The sequence below is a fragment of the Bombina bombina genome, chromosome 3, assembly GCF_027579735.1.
Source record: "Bombina bombina isolate aBomBom1 chromosome 3, aBomBom1.pri, whole genome shotgun sequence".
Lineage (NCBI taxonomy): Eukaryota > Metazoa > Chordata > Amphibia > Anura > Bombinatoridae > Bombina > Bombina bombina.
Genome location: NC_069501.1, coordinates 451321581 through 451338465, shown reverse-complemented (window position 1 = coordinate 451338465; position 16885 = coordinate 451321581). Strand labels below are relative to the sequence as shown.

The 16885-nt window shown below is 38.4% G+C and overlaps 1 protein-coding gene across 2 annotated transcripts in view; it reads left to right on the top strand.

The window, feature by feature from the left end:
- PLXNA2 (plexin A2) overlaps positions 1 to 16885 on the top strand; it is a 458521-nt gene that overhangs the window by 401893 nt on the left and 39743 nt on the right. The window lies entirely within an intron of this gene.

The window sequence follows — 16885 nt, the reverse complement described above, 5'->3', positions numbered from 1 at the left end:
TGGGGCACAAAAATTACAGGGGGTTAAGGAACAGGCATGTGATAGGCTACGTTTTATTGTTTTAATACATAAAGACAAGGCTAACTTTTAATATTACATGACGGTGGTATACTCATGTAAAGTTCCTAGAAGAGATGGAGCAGTACCCTCAACAATTTAGTGGTAGCATGAATGAAAATGGGTACCTGTTTATACTTAGGCTGACCATATTGCCGCTTTAAGAAGGGACACATATGAAAAATACATATGTCAAGGTTCTTATACAAAACATTTCTTTAAAGAGCCCTGAAAACAGCCCTGACATATGTATTTTTCATATGTGTCCCTTTTTAAAGCGACAATATGGTCAGCCTATTTATACTATAACAAAGTGACAAACAAAAAGTGCTCAGTGATAAAGGTGACAAAATACACATTTCTCTTGTCCTTTTTTGGTTGCAGCTTCGGAGGCGCTCTGTTCTGTAATTGGCGGATTGAAATCATCCTGATCCAATATGATTGGGATGATTGACAGCCCCTGCTAGTGGCCCAGTAAGCAAGTGGCGGCATTGCTCAAGCATTTATGGTGAAATGCTTGTGCAATGATAAATGCGGACAGAGTATGCTGTTCACCTGCAGCGATGTGCAGTGAATCATGTCCACTCGACATTTGATAAATAGAGCCCATAGTCTGAAGACTACAGCAACATGGCTGAATAAATAAATGTAACATAAACAACGCTGGTCCAGAATAAACACAGTCTGGTTGCTTGAGTATATTATATTATATATACTGTGGTTTATGCTGTTTAGCATTTATATTGTTATGGTAAGACTGACTCCCTAAAGCTCAATGATTAACTTAATTTACTTTTAAACGTAGGTGAACAATTAATATTTACTTGCTCTGACTGGGAAAAGACAGCAGTCCTATGAAAATATACCAACCTTAAAGGGACAGTAAATAATTTTTATGTATAAAAAAAATGTTTAGAATGTTATGAAATAAGTTTGCAATATACTTCCATTATTTATTTTGTTCCCTTTTGATGTAATTTATCTTTGAACTTGAAATGCACCCTGCTGAGTTCTCAGGGCTAACCCTGCTTCATATATTTCCCACTACAAAACAATGTATTTTGGCTAAATGCAGATTAAATCCCAGATTAGCTCCTGCAAATAAAACAAATGGTAGATGAAGTTTGGCTATAGAAAAAAAATGCAGTAAAAAAGAGTGTTAATTTGTTTTATAGACTTGGCTGATATGTTAAAGGGACAGTCTAGTCCAAAATTCTGGTGTAGACTGTCCCTTTAATTTAAAAATGTTGAAATTTGGCTATTATGCTATTATATAGCAGCACAACTGAATTGTCTTATAAGTACAACATCTTTACTGTCCCTTTAAATTCTAATGTACTCACACACACATACACTTAAAGGGACAGTCAACACAAAAATTGTTATTGTTTAACAAGATAGATAACACCTTTACTTCCCATTACCCAATTTAGCACAACCAACATTGTTATATTAATGTACTTTCTAACTTTTGAACCTCTGCATTTCTACCTGTTTCTAAGCCACTATAGATAGCCTCTTATCACATGCACTTTTATTAGCTTTTCACAACAAAAGACTGCTAATCCATGTGGGCCATATATATATATAATATTGTGCTCACTCCCGTGGAGTTGTGCAGGACACAGCACTAATTAGCTAAAATGCAAGTCAATAGATGATAAATAGCCATTTGATTAGGGGGCTGTCAAAAGAGGCTTAGATACAAGGTAAAAAATATATTAATATAACCATGTTGGTTATGCAAAAGTGGGTAATAAAGGGATTATCTATCTTTTTAAAATATAAAAAAATTGGAGTTGACTGTCCCTTTAAAGGACCTTTAAAGAAGAACTGCATTATCAACAAGTGCACAGAAAAAGACAATGCAATAGCACTTACTCTGAATTTAATTTTAAATGCAGTAGATAACAAAGCACTTTGCTGTTCAGCAGGAGTCCTCCCCAGCAGTTCTATCTTTTTATCACTTCAGAAAGTCCCTTTAACTTGATTAGAGTGGTGAGGATAGAAACATAAACATAGTAACACTGGGTTTGACAGTAGATAAGAACCAAAAGACCCATCAAGTCTAGCTGTATTACTACTTGTGCAATGTAAACCTATTTATTTCTCTGGATACCTCATGTGTGTCCCAGGAATTTGTTAATTCTTTGTATTTAGCACCACCCTTTCTGTTTAAAAAAAAAAAGCTTCATTACTCTTGAACCTGCTACCTTTTAACTTAAAGGGGCAGTAAACGTAGAAAATAATGTTACATAATTCTGCAAAAGTTGAGTCAATCCTGTAAAAAAAAGAAAGAAAATTAAACATTTAAACCCCAGGGGGCCCATTTATCAAGCGCCGGATGAAGCTTGAGGGCCGTAGGCTCGCCAGAAACAGCAGTTATGGAGCAGTGGTCTAAAGACCGCTGCTCCATAACCTGTCTGCCCGCTCTGAGCAGGCGAACAGACATTGTCGCAATTCAACCCGATCGAGTATGATCGGGTTGATTGACACCCCCCTTTCTTGGCTGTCGATTTATTCGCGAATCTGCTGGGGGTGGCGTTGCACCAGCAGCTCACAAGAGCTGCTGGTGCATTGCTGAATACAGAGAGCGTATTGCTCTCTGCATTCAGCGAGGTCTGCGGGCCTGATCCGCACTGTCGGATCAGGTCTGCCAGACCTTTGATAATTATCCCCCCAGAAGTATACTTACCTTGCCTGCATAACCATCCTTGGCACTGCAGTTTTAAAAAAAAAAAAAATTATTGCATCATGGGCTCGCTGTGTAATCACAGCACAGTCAATCGCGCAGTTCAACTAAAGGTAGGGTAAACTGTCAACTGCTTTGCCCAGTAGTAAAGCATACACCATGATCGGGCACACTGTGATTAGATAGTGAGCCTTGAAGCCAATTTAAAAAAACTGCAGTACCACATAGGACACAGATGTATGTACAGTAAGGGGTCGATTTATCAAAGGCTTTCGCCAGCCTTTGAGCCCCTACGGCTGCAGGTTCTCACAAGAGAACCTGCACGCCGTATTTAACAAGCTGCGGTCATCAAAGATTGACAGCCTATCACGCGCCGGCATGGTTCGGGATTGTACGCGAGTGCAAAATAGCGCTCATGTGCAATGCTGAATTCCGCCAGGGGAATTCAGCACGCCAGAGGCGAGCTGCGGCGACAGGGGCGCGTATGTGCACCCCTGTCCTCCTCAGCTTGATAAATCGCAGCCTAAGTATACTTCTGGGGGCTTAAATGTTTAATTTACTTTCTTTTTTTACAGGTATGATTAGCTTTATGTTTATAATTCTACACTATGTAACAATATTTTCTACATTTACTACCCCTTTAAGATTGTGCCCCCTTGTTTTGGTATTCCTTTTTTTGTGAAAAATGCTTTCAGCTTCAACTTTATTAAATCCATTCATATATTTGAAGGTTGCTCTCATGGTCTAAAAAAAAGGAAGATGCTGTCACTGAGAGCTGCACCTACTGGAACTGTAATTAAAGGGACAGTCTAGTCAAAATTAAACTTTCATGATTCAGATTGGGCATTCAATTTTAAACAACTTTCCAATTGACTGTTATCCTCTTTGTTCTCTTGGTATTCTTTGTTGAAAGCTAAACCTAGGTAGGCTCATATGCTAATTTCTAAGGCCGCCTCTTATCTCGGTGCCTTTAACAGTTCACAGTTAGACAACCAGTCCATGTGTGTCATAAAGATAACATTGTGTTCACTCATGTGGAGTTATGAGTTGGTACTGATTGGCTAAAATGCAAGTCTGTCAAAAGAACTGAGATAAGGGGGCAGTTTGCAGAGGCTTGAATAGAGGTAAAAAGTGTATTAATATAGCCGTGCTGGTTACGCAAAACTGGGGAATGGGTAATAAAGGGGTTATCTATCTTTTAAAACAATAAAAATGTTGGTGTAGACTGTCCCTTTAAGTAGGAATAGAGATTGTCCATTTCAGTAGCTAACAAGTTGTACTACTTTTAAGGTTCCAAATTGACTATCCCGCCTTTTTAGAATTCTGCACCTCATCACAATAAGTTATTACCTTTGGCAATACCAGAGGGGACACAAGTGTTAAATAATATCTTAGAATGACTTTAAAGTTTAGGTTAACCCCCTGTATTTTGTAGATGAGCTGTATAGGCGATAATATGTTCAGCTGTGATGGCAAAGGTAAAAATACATTTTGTCTACATTTGTTTAATACAAAGTTAATTTGCATTCAGTAATCAAAAACTCATGTATGATTAATTGAAAATCGATGGGATTCGCCATACAAGTGTAATATTTGAATGTTGCATTCAGTATTCAAATGATGACCTTTATTTTGATCATTTATTCTATAGGCACATTTGAACGACAGATAGAATGTCAAGGGGATCATTAGTCTTATATTTTGAATGTCATAATTCTGGCATTCTCACATTACTAAGGTTCAGAATGCTGATTCTTTCTGAATGTGTGTTGTTTTTAGGCTTGAAATAGCAGTTAGTAGGCACACTTTTTTTGTATAGTGAGCTCAGACATGTGTAAATACATGTGATAATTGCAGTATAAAGATAAAGGTTGTAATTGGTTAGTAAGTCTCATACTGCATGTCTGTCCTTCTCCTTGTCATCCTGTTACAAGCTGTCTGCCCTTCTCATGTCTGGCACCGGCAGATCTAGAGATCTCATCCTACTGTGTCAGGTTTGCTATCCATTAAGAACTGTGGCCATACTCAGGTCATGTGACACGGTTACAGCTCAGTGATGTGTCGTTCCAGCTGACAGACCACCGGGGATGTTGTAAAATATGAGCCAGCTTCTGGAGATCAGAGCCTAGAAGCGTGAACATCAATAGGACTTTTTGGGATCTCAACTGATTAATATTGAATGTTATAGTTCAGAGTTTAACTTTAGTAAGAAATTGACTGTGTAGAGAAATTTACTATGCCACTTACAGAACTTAAATGTTTAACATTTTTTCCTTTTATTTTATGTTTTCATCAAACTTTGCTCAAATGGAATGAAAATTATTTCATGCTAGGAAAGTGTAACTGCACGTGTGCAGCCATTTTGAATGGCCCACTCTTTGCTTCTGAATATTCTACCTTTTGACGCAGTCGCTAATCTCAAATATAACAAGTCAGTTTTTTTTACTCTGCTTAAACAGGAAATTGCCGTAGATCCCTGCCTTGTCCGTTAACGCGGAAACTGTCCCACAGGACGCAATAATGGAATCCTTGTTAATTTCCCCTGGGGTTTGTGGGAGAGAGGAGAGGAGGAAGGGGGGGGGGGTTGGCTGTGCTTCTACTGCCAACTATTAATATTAGTTCATCACTCTTTCTGAGCAGGCTAAAAATAGGTAACTAATGCAGCTTATTAACTCTCTGTTGGTTCTTCCATATACGTGTAAGATTCTTATATTGTGGCGTAAACTTGCACAAAGCAGTGTTTTGTATAAGTGTGTCCTTGCAACACATTTTTTTATGATCCATTATAGAATTACTATTATATTTTTTCATATTTGTAACCTTGGCATTCTTGGTAAAGTGACACAGACAAAAAAAAAATGATACTGCCTCAAATATTTTTTTAGAATATTGCCAATTTGAGGCACATGTCGTCAAGTAGGTTCACCACGATTGCATAAACAGTTGTCTGAAATCTCACTTTATTCTCAATTTTCCTCAAACATTTGCTGATAATGAACTTGCGTTGACTTATCACGGGGTTGTTGTTGTTGCAGATGTTTATCCAAAGCTTTCTCAACATCCAAAACAAATCTGCTCTATTGTCTTTTTCGTCGAGCAGTATTTAAGCATTTTTTTATGTTGAAATAACATGTTATATAAAAAGAGATCAGATTATTTAACACTATGAATTCCAGTTATTATTATTATTTTTTTATCAAACGATAGCAGAGTTTCAGACATTACTTCTTGCCCCAGAGGCTTCACAGCAAGGACATATCCATTATTTTTGGGAAACGGTAAATATTAATGCGGAGCAGGAAAGATCAGCCGTGGCCTGGGGGAGAATTCACAGCGAGTAAAGAGGAGAGAGAGAGAGAAAATAAAAATCCTGAGCCGTATTCCTGCAATTTAATTACATGCTTGGTTGTTTCAAAATGAATTTTGTTTGGTGACGGGATACGGAGGCAGTCAGTTTCCTTGTGAGGGTGGGAGGGGATGAAAGGTCTTTAGGGGCTGGAAAGAGGAGGGGGTGTTGAAGGCAAAGAACGTGATCAGGGGTAATAAGTAGCGCTGGGTGACAAGTGCAAAGGTGTGGACCAGCGCAGGTGTTGTAGAACCAGCTGGAAATTCAGATGCACTATTCCAGGACCCTAACATAATATCTTTGTAGATATACTATACAAAACCCCCACACGTAAGAAATAATGATTTTTTTTTGTCACTATTTAATTGCCTTGCAGCTGCTGTTAAAGAGACACTGTATTGTGTTCCCTTTATTCTTTATAAAAGAAGGCAATTTCAAAATGATTTTAAAATTTATTTTTATGTTCTGAGAAATTGATGCTCCACTAGACGTGTTTCCCCCACTCCACCAATAGAGCTGTGAGTGTTGTCTTTGTCAGCCAATAAACAATGCAGTAGTATTATTTGTGCACAAACACGCATTTCTGCTAGTTTCCGTGTTAAACAGCTTTTGCCTAATTGAAAAACATATTTTTAACTGCTGTTCCTTCATACATGTATGGTAGACAATGTCCCTTTAGCATTTTATCTCATTATTATAACATGGCTCTTATGTTTTTTTCTTTTGTTTGAAAATAATGCTGTTTAAGTTTCATTTCACAATAGTGGCAAATGCATGTTGTTTACTGCAATGTCAACAAGCCTGAAAAGAAATAGTAGGCTAGATTACAGTTGCCTTGGGACAAAAATGCACCTTTTTCGTGCGCACCCGAAAACTACTCATATTACAGGTGTGTAGTAAATACGGGCGCAAGGTCACAATCCTGTTTTTCGCATTTGTAAACATTGCAAACTCATTCCTCTGGTTAAGTGAAAAAAGTTGCATAAAACAACTCAAAAATACATTATAATGTACAGTGACACTCATATTAACACTGTCTGAGAAAAAATATTTTGGAAAAATATTGCATGGATAAGTTCTAAGGACTGAAAGTGAGGAAATATGAAGTGTTGAAAATTGGACTGAAAGTGCTTTTACATAGGAATCCTATGGGGCCGGTTTATCAATCCGTCAATCGGCCCCGATGCATCTGTTTCCGTGCAAGTCTACAGTGGATGATATCAGCCCGCACATTGATAATTCGGCCCCTATATGTTTTAAAATGCCCTCTTTTAAACTCAATATAGAAAAAGTGTCTTCCATGTCTCTTTAAGTAATTACATACTTATTAGGGTTGCACCAATACCATTTTTTTATGACCGAGTACAAGTACCGATACTTGTTTTCAAATACTCGCCGATACCAATTACCGATACTTTTTTTTTAATGTCATGTGACAGTTTACCAAGCACAATACAGACTAATTATTTAAGATTCCTTCTTTATAATTATAAAGGACTGTAATTCAAAATACATTATGAAATAATAAAACAGTTTTATTTGCCAAAAGTTTACTGAACATGTTTATAAATAAAAAATATTACAATAAAATATTAAATTTAAAGGGGTGATGCAATTGGGTTGTAGGGCTGTTATATAACATCAATCTGACATTTGTATGGAGGTTCGACTCTAAGCTGAACAGTCTTTCACTTTCCACCCTACTGCATGGGGCAGAAAGATATTTTTGGGCCATTTTAGCCAGAGCTGGAAATCTGTTTATTAACTGCCCAGTACTTCAGGGGTTTGTCTGAACGAGGTACAGTGATCTCTCCTACAATAATACAAATAAGAGCAATTTGTATTGGCAGAACAGTAGTAAACAATTTTTAGTTTAGTCTCCACTCCAGTTTAAAATTAAATGGGAACATGCAGTTTGAAAAAACGCCACATCATAGCATATGGGTAGAAAGTAGCGGTATCGGTTTAAGTATCGGTGCATTTGCACGAGTACAAGTACTCATGCAAATACTTGGTATCGGTACCGATACTAGTATCGGTATCGGTGCAACCCTAATACTTATTAATTTTAACTTTTACCCAGCTGATTTTTTATTTGATATTCTATAATAATAAAAAATGCTACTGTGCAAGAGTTCACAGTATATACATGTTTTGTGATTGGGCAATACCTGTCACATGATACAGGTGAAATGGAAGTAATACTGATGAGGCATCTTATAAAATCTCACCATTCTAGAGAGCTTTAGAGAATCGTGCCATATAACTGTTATTGCATTGTCTTTTTATTGTGAATTTGTTGATTCTGCCATTCTACTTTATTTAAAGGGACAGTCAAGTCCAAAGAAAACTTTCATTTTTCAAATAGGGCATATAATTTTAAACAACTTTCCAATTTACTTTTATCAACATTTTTGCTTTGTTCTCTTGGTATTCTAGTTGAAAGCAAACCTAGGAAGGCTCATATGATAATTTTTAAGCCCTCGAAGGCCGCCTCTATTTTATTTGCTTTTCACAGCAGGGGAGAGCTAGCTCTTGTAGGCCATATAGATAGCATTGTGATCACGCCCGTGGCTAGTGGCAGACACTGCACTAATTGGCTAAAATGCAAGTCAATAGATAATAACTAAAAGTCATGTGATTAGGGGCGGTCAGAAGATGCTTAGATACAAGTTAGTCACAGAAGTAAAAAGTGTATTAATATAACAGTGTTGGTTTTGCAAAACTGGGGAATGGGTAATAAAGGGATTATCTATCTTTTTAAACAACAAAAATTCTGGTGTTGACTGTCCCTTTAATGATCTTTTAAAGGGCCAGTAAACCCACAAAATAATGTTATATAATTCTGCACATAGTGCAGAATTATATAACATCAGCTTAGCACTAACTTTATACATGAAAGGATTTCAGAGAAAAATTCCTACGAAAATTATTTTTACTGTACGCCGCTCCTGGCTCTACTGAGCGGGTCTGTTTGTTTTCCCTAAGCGCATCGGGCACGCTGTCTATTCACATCCGGCCCGATTGCACCATTAAACTCAATGTAGCTCACTCCTGCTACCAGACCAGAGCAGGAGCGAGCTACATTGAGTTTAATGGCGCGATAAGAGCAACTAACTAGCACACACTTTTACACATCTAAGGGCTAGATAAGTGGAGCCCTATTTAGTGCTTTTGCTATAGCGCTAATTGCGTCGGGTTGCACTGGTATTGAAAGTTGAAAGTAAAATGTTATTGCGTTAACCCAACACGCGCAAAAAGCAAAACTTACAATAACGCGTATGCGTTCATAGAAGTCACCCCACCCGCACGCAAACCCAATTGCATATTTTCATGTGCGCTAACCCGACATGAAAATATGAATATTTCACATTCCAATAGCAAAATATGTTTTATTTATTCATAAATATATATTTATACATATCATTCTGATGGTATTTTGGTAAAAATATATCTATACCTATTATATATATATATATATATATATATATACACTAGTCCTAAAGCCCGTTCACACGGGCCATTTTTGCAGTACAGCGATCCCACCCCTTGCTCTCTCTCCCCCTCTCCTTTGTGCTCTCTCCCCCCTCTCTTTTGTGCTCTCTCCCCCTCTCTTTTGCGCACTCTCTCTCTCCCCCTCTCTTTTGCGCTCTCTCCCCCTCTCTTTTGCTCTCTCTCTCCCCCTTTCTTTTGCTCTCCTGCTCTCTTTTGCTCTCTCTCCCCCCTCTCTTTTGCTCTCTCTCCCCCTCTCTTTTGTGCTCTCTCCCCCTCTCTTTTGCGCTCTCTCTCGCTCCACCTCTCTTTTGCTCTCTCTCCCCCCCTCTCTTTTGCTGCCTCTCTCCCCCTCTCTTTTGCTTTCTCTCCCCCCCTCTCTTTTGCTCTCTCTCCCCCCTCTCTTTTACATTCTCTCTCTCCCCTCTCTTTTGCGTTCTCTCTCTCTTTTGCTGCCTCTCCCCCCCCCCTCTTTTGCGTGCTCTCTCTCCCCTCTCTTTTGCGCGCTCTCTCTCCCCCTCTCTTTTGTGCTCTCTCTCTCCCCCTCTATGTTGCGCTCTCTCTTTCCCCCTCTCTTTTGAGCTCTCTCCCCCTCTCTTTTGCGCTCTCTCTCCCCCCTCTCTTTTGCGCTCTCTCTCCCCCCTCTCTTTTGCGCTCTGTCTCTCTTTTGCTGCCTCTCCCCCCCCCCTCTTTTGCGTGCTCTCTCTCCCCTCTCTTTTGCGCACTCTCTCTCCCCCTCTCTTTTGTGCTCTCTCTCTCCCCCTCTATGTTGCGCTCTTTCTTTCCCCCTCTCTTTTGAGCTCTCTCCCCCTCTCTTTTGCGCTCTCTCTCCCCCCTCTCTTTTGCGCTCTCTCTCCCCCATCTCTTTTGCGCTCTGTCTCTCCCCCCCTCTCTTTTTGCTCTCTCTCTCCATCCCTCTCTTTTGCACTTTCTCTCATCCCTCTCTTTTGCTCTCTCTCCCCCCTCTCTTTTGCTCTCTCTCTCCCCCCTCTCTTTTGCTCTGTCTCTCCATCCCTCTCTTTTGCACTTTCTCTCATCCCTCTCTTTTGCTCTATCTCTCCATCCCTCTCTTTTGCTCTCTCTCTCCACCTCTCTATTGCTCTCTCTCTCCCCCTCTCTTTTGTTCTCTCTCCCCCTCTTTTTCTCTCTCTCCCCCTCTCTAGCTCTCTCTCCCCCCTATCTATTGCTCTCTCTCCCCCTCTCTATTGCTCTCTCTCTCACCCCTCTCTTTTGTTCTCTCTCTTCCCTCTCTTTTTCTCTCTCTTCCCTCTATTTTGCTCTTTCCCCTCTCTTTTGCTCTTTCCCCTCTATTTTGCTCTCTCTCCCCCCTCTCTCCTGCACTTTCCCCTCTCTTCTGCTCTTCCCCCTCTCTTTAGCTCTTTCCTATCTCTTTTTGTCTCTCCCCCTCTCTTTCAATTTCTCTCCCCTCTCTCTTGCACCGCCCGCCACCGCCACGTCCGACCACGCCCCGACCATGCCCGATCACGCCCCCACACTCCTGTCTGGCCACGCCCACTTTCGCCGCAAACAGCATGTCAGGTAAGGCCAGTTGTGTTTGTCCTCGTGCTGTCTCTACTGCGCATGACAGCTTCAGACAAACACACTTGGCCTTTTATATTATAGGATATATATATAGGTATAAAGCTACACATAGGAATATCTATTTAGAAATACATAGAACGTATTCAGCTATGTACAGAACATTGTTTTCATGTACTTAACTGCAAATGGCTCTAATGCACACAATGGCATTACACATACTGGGCGTTTACTTCTAACCAAGAAAGATTGTCTTGAAAAAGGCTTGAATTAGAAGCCAAAACGTCGACATTTATCAGCTGGAAACTGTTGGATTATGAACCAAATGTTGAATAAACTTTAATGAATTAAATCCTGTGAGTGCCCTCATAATTGGATCCTTGTGTTTGCATTGCTTGGAGGAAACACCCGGGTTAATTTATATACTAACTGAAGGCAGTGAGTGCATGAATATCAAGAATATATATATATATATATATATATATATATATATAAAGGTATAGTGCTACACATAGGAATATCTATTTAGAAATACATATTCAGCTATGTGCAGAACATTGTTTTCATGTACTTAACTGCAAATGGCTCTAATGCACTTCTATATAAGTCTATATATGTGTATGTGTACATGTGTATTTATGTGTTTATATGTGTATATATTTCTGTATATACATATATACGCATATAAATACATAAATACATACACACACACACACACACACACACACATATATATATATATATATATATATATACACACACATATATATCCATCTGTAGACATGTATGTATCTCAATGTTAAAGCCCTTTGCCTCCCTTTTTTTTCTGACACCTGAGATCTTTGAGCCCTTATAACCTTTGTGTACAATATTTTTTAATACTTTTTATTAGATGGTGTTATTTTGAGTGTAAATGGTCAGTTTATTAAAGTCGCTGTCCGTATTCAGCATTGCACAATCAGTTCTAGTGAACTGCTTGTGCAATACCGCCCCCTGCAGATTTGCGGCCAATTGGTGTTCAATCAGCCCTATCGTATAGGATCGGGCGGATTGCTGTACGCGGCCTCAGAGGTGGCGTATGAGTTAAGGAGCAGCGGTCTATAGACAGCTGCTTCTTAACTCCTGTTTCCGGCAAGCCTAAAGGCTTGCGCGGAAACAGGGTGAATTGGCCCAATTCGGCCAATAATAAATTGACCCCTAAGTGTATTTTGTAATATATTTTTACATGTTTAGTGTAACTTTTTTGTTTTTCCGAAACAGTTAACCACAACTCTAAGAACGCGGTAATCATTCTAGCGTAAATAGTGATTGTGCTCAAGTTATCACGTTTACTTTCAACTTGTAATACCAGTGTAATTTAACCTGCGCTCAAACGATCGCGAAAACCCAATATCGTTTGCGCTCCACTTGTAATTGGGCCCTAAGTGCTTAATTCCTGTAAAGTGGTTAAATGCATAGATAAAGTCTGCTTCATAGCGGCAATGCATTCCTAAGCAGGACACAGCCAGTGAGCCAATCAGGAGTGCCATATCTGCGTAGTTGCCATACATCATAGGTGTGCAGATCAGGAGCAGAAGTGCATGGTTATTCTGAGCACTATTTAAAGGAAAGTAAACACCTTAAGATTGTAATATAAAATGTTTAATTATGCGTAGAAAAACAACTTTGCAACATACTTTCATTATTTTTCATTATTTATTTTGCCCTCTTTTCCTTTAATATATATCACCTTGTAACAAAGAGTTTCTCAGAAATCAGCCCACACATCTTTAGAGGTAGCATTTAACGTTTGTTAAATTTGCCTAAAATTATTGTAACATTTTTATTTGTGGAGGAATATTTCTTGCTTAAAGTGACATAAAACAAGTTGGGATAGAGACAAAATATATTAATATGTACTTTAATTACTTTACCTGCAAATGTATACTGCAGTGTCTCGCCATTAAACCTTTCTTTTAAGTTTCCGAATTGTACATCTCTAACTCCCCCACACAATTCCTTTTATGGCTTTATCTATCTCCACCTTTGCTTTGGTAGAATACAAGGCTTTAAAGGGACATTATACTCTCATTTTTTCTTTGCATAAATGTTTTGTAGATGAACTATTTATAAAGCCCATAAAGTTTTTTTTTGTTTTTTTTTAAATGTATAGTTTTGCTTACTTTTAAATAACATTGCTCAGATTTTCAGACTCCTAACCAAGCCCCAAAGTTTTATGAGAATACCGTCAGCTACCTTCTCCAGCTTGCTCCTGTTTGTGTAAAGGGTCTTTTCATATGCAAAAGAGGGGGGGAGTGTCTTTTTTCCCACTTGCAGTGGGCTTTCCAACTACCCTTTCAACAGAGCTAAACTTAGAGCTTCTAATATTTTAAAATATTTGCCAGCAAATTTTAAACAATTTTTTTTATGCAAACTATTTTTATTTAATTAGCCCTTTTAGAATATGCACAAATCTCAACATGTTTTATGGCACTTTAAAGAGTTAAATCACCGACCACAATATTAAGCTTTGCACCTCTCCCCCTTTTGTTCAATGGCTGAACGCTCTGTGGGGCACGTTCTTTTTCGTTAAGACGAGAAAAGAAATGTAATAATTACAGCCGGCTGTGTTGGGAAGAATAAAAAAAATAAAGAGAGAGATTTGTAGGAATAATCTCTGTGGTTTTGAAATTCACGCAGCTCTGGAAAAAAATTACAGTGCCGTTTGAAAGCCAGATTTGTCCTTTCTTTTGAGAAGCTTAACGTGAAGTGTGAACGGCTTGCTCAGGATTAATGACAGAAGAAAAAAAAATCCAAAGAACCTGTATACTGTGTTCCAGGAAGCCATCTTTCCTGTGTTGAAGAAGATTTTTGTCTCATTCAATTGATCCAAACTGTTATCTCAAGATCCTGAGTGCATAAAGTAGTAAAGACGATTATGTCAAAACAACCATTCTATTGGAAAAAATAAAATGGCGCTTGTAAGCAAATCCATTAATTTACAATGGGCTAGATTACAAATGGAGCGCTAATTAATGCTCCCGCTCGAGCGTTAATTACGCTAGAAGTACGCTCATATTATGAGTTTGAAAGTAAAGTGTTTTTGCACGTGTGCTAAGCCGATGAGCCCATAAAGCCAAAGTTAGGATATTGCGTGCTTGTTCACATGTTCCCCATAGAAGTCAATGGGGGGGAAACTAACGCCCCACTCTTGCGCAAACCCAATCACATATTCTCATGTGCGCTAAGTCAACATGAAAATATGAATATTTCATATTCCAATGTTATAACATATGTTCTGTTTATTCATAAATAAATATTTCTACATTTATCTGATGGTATTTTGGTACAATATATATCTATACCTATGTGTGTGTGTATATATATATATATATATATATATATATATATATATATATATATACAGGGAGTGCAGAATTATTAGGCAAATTAGTATTTTGACCACATCATCCTCTTTATGCATGTTGTCTTACTCCAAGCTGTATAGGCTCGAAAGCCTACTACCAATTAAGCATATTAGGTGATGTGCATCTCTGTAATGAGAAGGGGTGTGGTCTAATGACATCAACACCCTATATCAGGTGTGCATAATTATTAGGCAACTTCCTTTCCTTTGGCAATGGGTCAAAAGAAGGACTTGACAGGCTCAGAAAAGTCAAAATAGTGAGATATATTGCAGAGGGATGCAGCACTCTTAAAATTGCAAAGCTTCTGAAGCGTGATCATCGAACAATCAAGCGTTTCATTCAAAATAGTCAACAGGGTCGCAAGAAGCGTGTGGAAAAACCAAGGCGCAAAATAACTGCCCATGAACTGAGAAAAGTCAAGCGTGCAGCTGCCAAGATGCCACTTGCCACCAGTTTGGCCATATTTCAGAGCTGCAACATCACTGGAGTGCCCAAAAGCACAAGGTGTGCAATACTCAGAGACATGGCCATGGTAAGAAAGGCTGAAAGACGACCACCACTGAACAAGACGCACAAGCTGAAACGTCAAGACTGGGCCAAGAAATATCTCAAGACTGATTTTTCTAAGGTTTTATGGACTGATGAAATGAGAGTGAGTCTTGATGGGCCAGATGGATGGGCCCGTGGCTGGATTGGTAAAGGGCAGAGAGCTCCAGTCCGACTCAGACGCCAGCAAGGTGGAGGTGGAGTACTGGTTTGGGCTGGTATCATCAAAGATGAGCTTGTGGGGCCTTTTCGGGTTGAGGATGGAGTCAAGCTCAACTCCCAGTCCTACTGCCAGTTTATGGAAGACAGCTTCTTCAAGCAGTGGTACAGGAAGAAGTCTGCATCCTTCAAGAAAAACATGATTTTCATGCAGGACAATGCTCCATCACACGCGTCCAAGTACTCCACAGCGTGGCTGGCAAGAAAGGGTATAAAAGAAGAAAATCTAATGACATGGCCTCCTTGTTCACCTGATCTGAACCCCATTGAGAACCTGTGGTCCATCATCAAATGTGAGATTTACAAGGAGGGAAAACAGTACACCTCTCTGAACAGTGTCTGGGAGGCTGTGGTTGCTGCTGCACGCAATGTTGATGGTGAACAGATCAAAACACTGACAGAATCCATGGATGGCAGGCTTTTGAGTGTCCTTGCAAAGAAAGGTGGCTATATTGGTCACTGATTTGTTTTTGTTTTGTTTTTGAATGTCAGAAATGTATATTTGTGAATGTTGAGATGTTATATTGGTTTCACTGGTAAAAATAAATAATTAAAATGGGTATATATTTGTTTTTTGTTAAGTTGCCTAATAATTATGCACAGTAATAGTCACCTGCACACACAGATATCCCCCTAAAATAGCTATAACTAAAAACAAACTAAAAACTACTTCCAAAACTATTCAGCTTTGATATTAATGAGTTTTTTTGGGTTCATTGAGAACATGGTTGTTGTTCAATAATAAAATTAATCCTCAAAAATACAACTTGCCTAATAATTCTGCACTCCCTGTATATATATATATATATATATATATATATATATATATATATATATATATATATATATATATATATACATGATTATATAAAAGTATAGCTATATACAGATATACATATAAGAATATCTATTTATAAACACATAGAACAGATTCTGCTATGTGCACAACATTGGGATGTGAAATATTTTTTACAGTAAATACATAGTTAAAAACTTTTATTAAAAATGAATATTGCCGAAATATGTTTTTACATGTTTTCTTCTACTTAAAGGGGTAGTAAACTTACATACTAATGTTATATAATTCTGCACATAGTGAAGAATTATATAACATTAGCTTACCGGCACATTTATACTTTCAATTATTTCAGATAAATATATGTAAAACCCTCCTTTTACCAGAATGCCACTCTTTGCTCTACTGAGCGGGTCTGGTTTTTCCACAGCACATCCTTCAACAGTGTCTAGTCACAGTGTGCCCAGTCGCGCCATTAAAATGAATGTAGCTCGCTCCTGCTACATTTAACTTTAAAGGGACATAAAACCCAAATTTTTTCTTTCATGATTTAGAAAGAGCATACAATTATAAACAACTTTCTAATTTACTTCTATTATCTATTTTGCTTCATTTTCTTGATATTCTTTGCTGATAAACATATCTAGATATGCTTAGTAGCTGCTGATTGGTAGCTGCACATAGATGCCTCCTGTGATTGGTTCACCTTGTGCATTGCTATTTCTTCATTAAAGTATATCTAAAGAATGAAGCAAATTAGGTAATAGAAGTAAATTGGAATATTGTTTAAA